The following is a 10,225-nucleotide window of genomic DNA, read 5'->3' as shown; positions in this document are numbered from 1 at the left end:
CATTAAAGGCACAAACACACCCTCAGTACTTTGACATAAATAAAATACACAATATTAGTATAAAAGCCAGAAGAAAAATACTTACTTTTTTGTGTAGAAAAACAATACGGCCTCCTGTACGAGACGACAATGGGCGGGGAGCAGCGCAACACTGAGATTCGTGTTCGGAATTGTCGTCCGCCCTTTTGTTCCATTAGGCCCCCTTCTCCGTCAATAACAGTTCCAGGGATATTAGCTTTGTTTCAACCGTCCTGTGTTTCAACTGTAACCAGTCTCCCCTACCGATGGCCAAATTCTTTAATAATACGGTGATTATTTTTCCGCGCATCCTCTTTCAGAGTAAAGGACATATCGCGACGTGTCGCAGTTGTCAACAATACAAGGGTCTCTAACGACCCACTCCGTTGCTTAGTAACAGTTTCAGACAAGACGACCGGCGAGCGACATGAATCTTTCCGTCCCTATCCAGCAAATTCTTACGGAACACTTGAAATGCAGTAAAAGCACGAGGCAACGATAGGAGTCAGAACGTAAGTCATGATTTTTGTAGCTCCGTACCCAAGTTTTTCAAATATAATTCCAGACACCTATTTGTCCCGTATTTAACAATTATGGAACGATTCATCCCGATTTAGTTTCTGTTTTCCCTGGGGTCAATTTGAGTGTCCGTATCCACTAGTCAGTTTTAAACGATCACGTCATACCAAAGGTAGAGGCGCTACATAGAGGTAGTCTTTGAAAGCAACTGATTATATTCGTAAACAAACGATTGTAGCGTGTGATAAAATTAGGAACACAGTTCACGTAATTAATTACTTAGCCACAAATTATACCGACAAGAATTAACTGTAACGAAAATAAATAAGAATTTAAAAAGGGAAGTTACGTGTCTGGAATAAATTATCATCGTAATTTATGCGAGTAAGAAAAACGCAAGAGAACCTTTAAAGCCAGTACAGTGCAGCGCATGGTGAAGTCATATATTATGAACTTTTAATACTGATTGTTAAATCTAACGGGACAAATACACATGTAACGAAAATTGTGACAAAAAGTAGGATTAACAAATACTGAAATCGGTAACTGGAACTGACCTATATATATTAATTCTAGTTACCGATTCCAATCATTCCATGGGTCGTTATTTAGATCGTTTTAATAATAGTGGGTGCACTAAAGTGTTACACGATTTCTACGTATGATATTACTATCTTCATTATTATGAAACAGAGAAAAATTTGAATGTTGTAACTACAATATTTAATAGTTTTTCGTAGCGGTTCTGAGATCAAAAAGAAATCCTACGAAAACGTAGACCACAGATTTATTGCAAAAATGTCCAAAATTATGAGCCATCGAAAAGTTGAAATCGGTAACTATAACTGACCTATATACGTCAGTTGTAGTTAACCAATTCCAGCCATTCGATGATTCATTAATTACATCGCATTTTTCAACACGTGTGTGCACTGAAATGTAGGCTAACACTATTTCCGAATTTGTAATCGCTTTCTGAACTACTGCAAAAAAGTTACTAATATTGGAATCGATATCTAGAATTGACCTATATAGAAGGTCAGTTCTAGTTACCGATTCCAGTTACTGTTATACACCGCAGTAGTTTTAGAGAGCAATTACAAATGTAGAAATATCATTACGTTTCAGTGGATACAACTGCAGAAATTCTTTATGTGTATAAATCATGGAACGGTTGGAATCGGTAATTACATAGGTTAATTCTATCTATCGATTCCAATGTTCCTTATTTTTGGTAGATATTCGTTTGCCATGTACTGGCTTTTCTTTAGAATTTAGTGTGTCGATTGTTGCACATTTTATGTTACTGTTTCCTGTATGTTGTAATTCTATATGCTATACCACCTATTGCTCTCCCCTGACTTAAGTCCGCGTGACTTCAACTCGATTTCTAAACTGAAGGAAACACTTCACGGCATTCGCTTCAGAACTGCTGCAAATTCGTCGGGCAATAGACCGCGCCGCTCAAACTGTCAACACAACTGGCACTGCTAAGAGTATCCTACGACTTCCACATCGCTGGCAATGGGTTATACACAATGCTGGTGACTACTCTGAAGGTCAGTAAAACTTTGAAACACGTATCTATTTTGTATGACCTGTAAATAAATAGTCGCCATTATTAAAGTCCCAACCCCCGTATACTGGGTGGTTAGAAACAGCCTGAAGAGCTTGTAACGATGTTGCAGGGGGGGGGGGGGGGGGGGGGGTTATCCCATAAATGTTCAATGGGATTCATGTTGAGTGATCTTGCTGGCCAAATCATTTGCTCAAATTGTCCAAAGTGTTCTTCGAACCAGTTGTGGCGTTGTGACATGGCACGCTGTTGTCCATAAAACTTCCATCATAGTTTGGGAATAGGAAGTCCATGAATGGCTGTAAATGGTCTCCACGGAAGTGGCCAAATGTAACCATTTCCAGTCAATGACAGCTTCAGTTGGACCAGAGGACCATTCCATGTAAACACACCCCACACCATTATGGAGCCACCATCAGCTTGCACAGTGCCATGTTGATAACTTGAGTCCACGGTTTCATGGGAACTGCTCCACACTCAGATCATTCCATCGGCTGTTACCAACAAAAATCGGCATTCGTCTGACCGTGCCACGGTTTTCCAGCCATCGAGCATCCGACCGATATCATCGTGGCCCCAGGAGAGGCGCTGAAGGTGATGTTGTGCTGTTAGCAAAGGCAGTCACGTCCGTTTTCTGCTGACATAGCCCATTAATGCCAAATTTTGCCACACTCTCCTAATACACACATTCGTCGTACGTCCCACAATTACGAGGGAAGTTCAATAAGTAATGCAACTCATTTTTTTCTCGGCCAATTTTGGTTGAAAAAACCGGAAATTTCTTGTGGAATATTTTCAAACATTCCCGCTTCGTCTCGTATAGTTTCATTGACTTCCGACAGGTGGCAGCGCTGTACGGAGCTGTTAAAATGGCGTCTGTAACGGATGTGCGTTGCAAACAACGGGCAGTGATCGAGTTTCTTTTGGCGGAAAACCAGGGCGTCTCAGATATTCATAGGCGCTTGCAGAATGTCTACGGTGATCTGGCAGTGGACAAAAGCACGGTGAGTCGTTGGGCAAAGCGTGTGTCATCATCGCCGCAAGGTCGAGCAAGACTGTCTGATCTCCCGCTTGCGGGCCGGCCGTGCACAGCTGTGACTCCTGCAATGGCGGAGCGTGCGAACACACTCGTTCGAGATGATCGACGGATCACCGTCAAACAACTCAGTGCTCAACTTGACATCTCTGTTGGTAGTGCTGTCACAATTGTTCACCAGTTGGGATATTCAAAGGTTTGTTCCCGCTGGGTCCCTCGTTGTCTAACCGAACACCATAAAGAGCAAAGGAGAACCATCTGTGCGGAATTGCTTGCTCGTCATGTGGCTGAGGGTGACAATTTCTTGTCAAAGATTGTTACAGGCGATGAAACATGGGTTCATCACTTCGAACCTGAAACAAAACGGCAATCAATGGAGTGGCGCCACACCCACTCCCCTACCAAGAAAAAGTTTAAAGCCATACCCTCAGCCGGTAAAGTCATGGTTACAGTCTTCTGGGACGCTGAAGGGGTTATTCTGTTTGATGTCCTTCCCCATGGTCAAACGATCAACTCTGAAGTGTATGGTGCTACTCTTCAGAAATTGAAGAAACGACTTCAGCGTGTTCGTAGGCACAAAAATCTGAACGAACTTCTCCTTCTTCATGACAACGCAAGACCTCACACAAGTCTTCGCACCCGAGAGGAGCTCACAAAACTTCAGTGGACTGTTCTTCCTCATGCACCCTACAGCCCCGATCTCGCACCGTCGGATTTCCATATGTTTGGCCCAACGAAGGACGCAATCCGTGGGACGCACTACGCGGATGATGAAGAAGTTATTGATGCAGTACGACATTGGCTCCGACATCGACCAGTGGAATGGTACCGTGCAGGCATACAGGCCCTCATTTCAAGGTGGCGTAAGGCCGTAGCATTGAATGGAGATTAAGTTGAAAAATAGTGTTGTGTAGCTAAAAGATTGGGGAATAACCTGGTGTATTTCAATGCTGAATAAAACAACCCCTGTTTCAGAAAAAAAATGTGTTGTATTACTTATTGAACTGCCCTCGTATTTATGTAGTTGTTTCAAATAGTGCTGCTCGTCTCTTAGCAACGACAACCCTTAGCAAATACCACTGCTCTCAATCCTTATGTGAAGGCCGTTTACCACTGGATTATACATGGTGAGAGGTAATCCCCGATATTTGCTATTCTCGGTACTCCCGTGACACTGTGGATCTCGGAATATTGAATTCCCTGGCAATTTTCAAAATGGAAAGTCTCATCCATCTAGCTCCAACTACCATTCTGGGTTCAGAATCTGTTAATTCTCATCTGGAGGCCATAATGACATCAGAAGCCTTCTCAAATGAACCACCTGACTACAAATGACAGCTCTGCAGAGCACTGCTGTTTTATACCTTGAGTACGTGTTACAAACTGTATATATACATATTGCTATCCCATGACTTATATCACCTCAGTGTATAAGAACTTCTAATGCATTATAGATAAATTGCAAGCATTAGGCTGTACTTCTTTATCAGAAAATTAATTAGCCTTTTGAATTAGGCCTATACACATTTTATGGACAGGATGAACTGTGATTTGAAATTGTTTCTGGATGTGTATATTTAAAGAAAGTGAGTGAGCCATGTCGTTTTTGTATCAACGCAGTTTATATCTCCAAGCCTGATGCTCTCAGTACAAGAGATCTGACATTACGGGCATCATTGTTTACTGCTGTGTTTCAATTAGTTGACAAGTAACTTACAGCAGTATCATTTGTACGTGAGATCTTAAGTGATTGTGTATATGCTCGTCTGCCACAATGAATATTACTCGTTCACTCTATGGTCACTCTGGGAGCCAGCCTAATTATGCCTGGGTGCCCTGCATCCATTCTCAAATCATTTGTGATGTATAGGTGTACTACTAGCTCACAGTATGCTTGCATCTACATCATTCCCCAAAAAACCGACCTTTCCATCCTGCTTGCTTGATCAAAAATAAGCAAGCAGTTGTAAAATGTTGGGATATGAATGTCGAATCTGTGGTGTCACTGCCAGACACCACACTTGCTAGGTGGTAGCTTAAATCGGCCGCGGTCCATTAGTACATGTCGGACCCGCGTGTCGCCACTGTGTGATCGCAGACCGAGCGCCACCACACGGCGAGTTCTCGTACGTCTCTCGAGACCTGCCGTACGTTTGGTACGAAAGAACATATACCTTTTTGCAACTACATTAACTGTTTCCTTGAAATAGGCATCTAAAGCAGACAAAATTTCTTCGTAGGACAGAGTTGCGACGTCGCGTCGGGGAAACAATTTCACTATCACACGGTAGGTGGACACACCGACACAAGAAAGCAAAAATGGCTGCCGCTCATTACCTTGAATTCTGTAGGCGGCTAGATGGAAGCCGAACTGTCGAGACCATTCTTGCCAGGTCTCGTGGGTTGAATCAAAATTACGGAAGGACGGCGCAACGGCGTGTTGTGGCTGCGGTAGCGATGAAGCGGTGGCGGCCGCATCGGTTTGCATCGCACGTTGACCCTGGACGAGCTGTCCCAGGGCATCCAATAACGCCTGCGTCTGCTGATTCTGCAAGCGATAAAATTCGGACAGTACATCTGGCGAAGCCATGACACAAGTAAATGTAAGCAATCAGAAAGAACTCTTTTCCCTAGTCGCCAATGATGTGTTGGTGAATGTGCCAACACCTAGTAGATAGAGGAGGCCGAAAGGCACGCTATCTAACGCAGACGGGCTTGAATTCTGGAACAGGATAAGTAGTGAATTCTAATAAGAAAAGTATGCAGCTCCTCTAATACTTAACTGTTATTTATCCTTGTTGTGAATACAGCATTCTTGATGAGACATTTCATATGATAACTATCAAACTATGTAAGGCTAATGGCGCCTTGCTAAGTCGTAGCCATTAACTTAGCTGAAGGCTATTCTGTCTCTCGGCAAATGAGAGCAAAGGCTTCGTCCGTATAGGCGCTAGCAACGTCGTCGTACAACTGGGCAAACCTCCGTTGCGTGCCGCAAATGTTCAGCTCAATAGTTACTTAGGACAGCAGATACCTGTGTTAGGACAGTGCAGCCTTCTTGCCACATACAAGGGACAAACAAAACTTGTGTCATTTTACGTTCTTCGTTCTTCTAAGGCAGTGAACTTGTTTGGTTTAGATTTATTTCAGTTGTTTAACATGTCTATCGTAAATCAGGTCCTATCAGTGAATGAGACTGTGCCTTCCGCCAGTGTTTCTCATCTTTGTGAAGAATTTGCAGACATTTTTGCACCGGGCCTTGGTTGCGCTAAGAACTATGAAGCACATTTGGAACTCAAAGTGGACGCGCAACCAAAATTTTTCAGAGCGCGCAATGTTCCCCACGCATTGCGTGATGAGGTCACAAGAACATTACACGATTTAGAATCTCAAGGTGTAATTGAAGTGTGCAGGCTTCTCTCTGGGCCTCACCCTTAGTAATTTTGCCAAAACCTTCCGGAAAATTGAGACTTTGCGTGGACTTCAAGGCAACTGTGAATCCACAACTTGTGACTGCCAAACGATGCGGCCGCCGCCCCGTGTGGTGGCGCTCGGTCTGCGATCACACAGTGGTGACACGCGGGTCCGACATGTACTAATGGACCGCGGCCGATTTAAGCTACCACCTAGCAAGTGTGGTGTCTGGCAGTGACACCACAGAATCAAGTTGCTGGGACTTCTAATGAATCAGGACAATGCGAAACACTCACATTAAGCTCAATTATAGTACTCACATCATCAGAAAAGAGAACTGTTTTTGCCTCCTGGATATGATGGAAGGTCATTTACATATACCAAGAACACCTGCAGTGATTATTCCTTTTCTGAAAATACTGTTTCATTGTGTAGCACCACACACCCTGAGTTTCTTAACACTCTGCATCCATTTGGTTAGACAAGTTGGAAACTAATTATTAGCAAGACTTCTGACACAGTAATATAATATTTGAGTTTCTTTAAGAGTATACTGTGAACACAATCAGTTTCAGAAAATGCCAGCTGGTGATATTTTGTCATTTAAATCTTGTACAATCAGATTTGTGATCTGAAAAATAGCATGTTCTGTGGAGATACCCCTTTCAAAATCCAAACTGAGATTGTTTAACTATCTTAAATTGAGAGATGTGTATGACAGGGATACTTGAAATTAGTATAAAAATGTCCAACGTTTGACAAATTCCTGCCAGTCTTAAAATGGCCATTTATTTGATGCCACAGGAAACCTCCCTCTATCTGGCAACACTGGATGCAACTGGCAGCAGCAGTGCACTGATGCGACGAACGTGACTTGCAGAGATTCAAGAGCTTGCTAACACTGTCTCCCTCCCACCACGCCATCACAAACTCAGTACACTGTCTAGCCTATGATGTGTAATTGCAGTCTATGGTTCCAGAGAACTTGAACTGAAAGTGATTTGTGTTACCGATAACAGTACAATATTTTTGTTAGTAGTTAGTTTTGTCATGTAAAGATATAAAAGGTATTCCTTGGATGTGGGCCATAAATTGAAAGAAATGGTATATGCAAAACAACATGAAAACAGAGCAGCTTTTCTGCCCTCCACCAACAGAAAAAACCATTTGCGAATGGCGGGCTAGTAAAGAAGAACTGAAAAAATGAGGAAGATTAAATGTGCAGATAGAGGATTGAATGTAAAATTGCCAAAACTTGAAGATGACGTATTGAAATGTGTTCAAGGACACCATCAAAATGGCATTCTAATTAATACAAAAGAGATTCAAATACCTTGTCGTGTCCTGACATAGGTGGGAGAGGGAGAAAAGGGGTTAGTGGTCAGACTGCACTCCCGAGTGGTACAGAGCAGAAGGCAGAAGGATAATTCACAGCAAAGGCATTTAATTGTTTCCTTCTATCTGAGCCAACACTGGTACAGGCATTTACTAGAAATGCAGGTGGTGAGACTCAGTAGAGAACTCGCTCTGGAGACTCTTGGACAAACAGGGTTTGAAATAGTTGTTTATTCCATAGAGGACTAACTAATACACTGGAGGCTAGTTCTAGGGTTAGAAAAAGCATGAATAACAGTTACAACAGAAGCCAGTGCAAAAGTTCCAGGAGTGGATGCTAATCACAGTATCAAACACTAGCAGCATCTTAAGGCAACAATTTAGTTGCAAAAAAAAAAAAAAAAAAAAAAAAAAAAAAAAAAAAAAAAAAATGTACTGAATGTGACACTGTTCACTGAGGCACTCCAGGTGAGAGAGCAGACTTACGGGGAGCTGGATCGAGGCTGGAGTCGAAGGATGCAGATTCGGCGCCCAGATCGTCTGACTGAGAACTCCGCCAAAATGCGGAATCTAGGGGTTTTAAAGAGTCGCAAGGGGGCACTGTTTTTCCCACTTAAAGCCACCCAGCCAATCCTGCAGGTCTCTTGCAATCACGGTTTAGTTAGGTCCCTCTACTGCTTCTAAGGCAGGGATGCTAATGCAGTTGCACTACTTAAGTCCGTATTTTGTATCAACAATGTTCAGCTGAAAGGTAAATGTAACTGTTCTGCCAAATGAGGCTTGCAACATTATTGTTATCCGTCATTTAGCCCCACCCCTTGGGCTCCCCGGAGTAGGGACTGCTAGGTCAACAGTTTTTTGGTGTTTTCGCTCTCTTTCTAACCCTTGTGAGCATAGTGACGTACCTGGTCTCAGGGCTGGTATCAAGCTGGCTTCATACGCTAGGATGTGCCTGTTGGTTACAAAGTTCTACATTGGCAACCTACCACAGCGTCTAGACGACATATGAAGTTACATGTTAATTACTTGAAGAGTAACTAGCGCCCTTGGACCGCATCTGGGGGAGTCTGCATTTTCGCAGGGCTCTCCCCTTACAATTTCCTTAATGTAACAATATCTCTCCTAGTTTCATCTGCCCTCAGCATCATCTCTGCTTCCATGCCTGTCCTCCTTTCTCACAGCTTCAAAATAACACTACAGCAGCAAGAAATAATCAATGTATTACAACATGCTTATAAGCTAGCACTACAGGGAAATTTAACAGACTTAAAAGGTGGAGTTGGTTGGTGCTAAGGGTTTTTGAAGCGTCATGGACTTAGCAGGCAAATGAAAACCAAAATATCTCTGAAAACATCACAAGTGTATGAACAGAAACATTATCTTTCCATCACTTTATTATTCAACATCAAAAGAAAACCACTGTAGAACTAAGCCAAATAGTAAATATGGATAAAACTCATTTGATATTTGTGTGCCGAATAACGGAACTGTTGCCATGAAAGGTGCTAAGACTGTAACTATAAAAACAAGTGGACAATAAAACACTCACTTCACTGTTGTTCTTTCATGTTGTGCTGACGATACAAAATTAATCCAATGATCATTTTCAATCACAAAACAATACCACAACCTTTTGAAATACTGGCAGGACAAGGATTGGTTGAATGAGGCTGGTATGAAAGTATGGATTAACAGAGTATGGGAGAGCAGGAATGATGCTTTGTTGAAGAAGAGTTCTCTTCTTGTGCTAGATCAGTTTAGTAGTCATTTGAAAAATTCTTTGAGAGAGAAACTGAGACAGGGAAATACAGAGCTTGCAGTTATTCCAGGACGACGTACTTCAAAATTGCGACTTCTTGGTGTCTCAATAAATAAACCATTTAAAGTTTTTATGAGAGAGGAATGGCACAAATGGGTGATGGATGAAATCCAAAATGGATTCATGCCGAAGGGAGCTTTAAAACAACCTGCAATGAACCAAGTGTGTGTGTGGATAAAACAGTTGTGGTCTAGAGTGGCAGAAGACATTACTGTTCAATCTTTCAATGAGTGCGGCATAAGTAATGTTCTCGATGGCAGAGAAGACCATCTTATATATGACAAGGACAATGATGCAGAAGAAGAAGATAGTTTTCAGGAATTTTAAAGATCAGTTCGGTTTTATGAGCTATTTTTTTTTAACCTGGCTTTGTAACCTAATAATAAAAATGGTAAAAATGTTATTTTTCTAAAAAATGCTTAAAAATTAAAGCGCTTCTTATAATCTGTAGAGTCTTACAGTCCATAAAATATGGTATGTAAATAATTTGGACTATTTTTCAAACATA

The sequence above is a fragment of the Schistocerca nitens genome, chromosome 12 (assembly GCF_023898315.1).
Source record: "Schistocerca nitens isolate TAMUIC-IGC-003100 chromosome 12, iqSchNite1.1, whole genome shotgun sequence".
Taxonomy (NCBI): Eukaryota; Metazoa; Arthropoda; class Insecta; order Orthoptera; family Acrididae; genus Schistocerca; species Schistocerca nitens.
The sequence above is the reverse complement of the archived record's forward strand: the minus strand, read 5'-3'. Positions refer to the sequence as shown.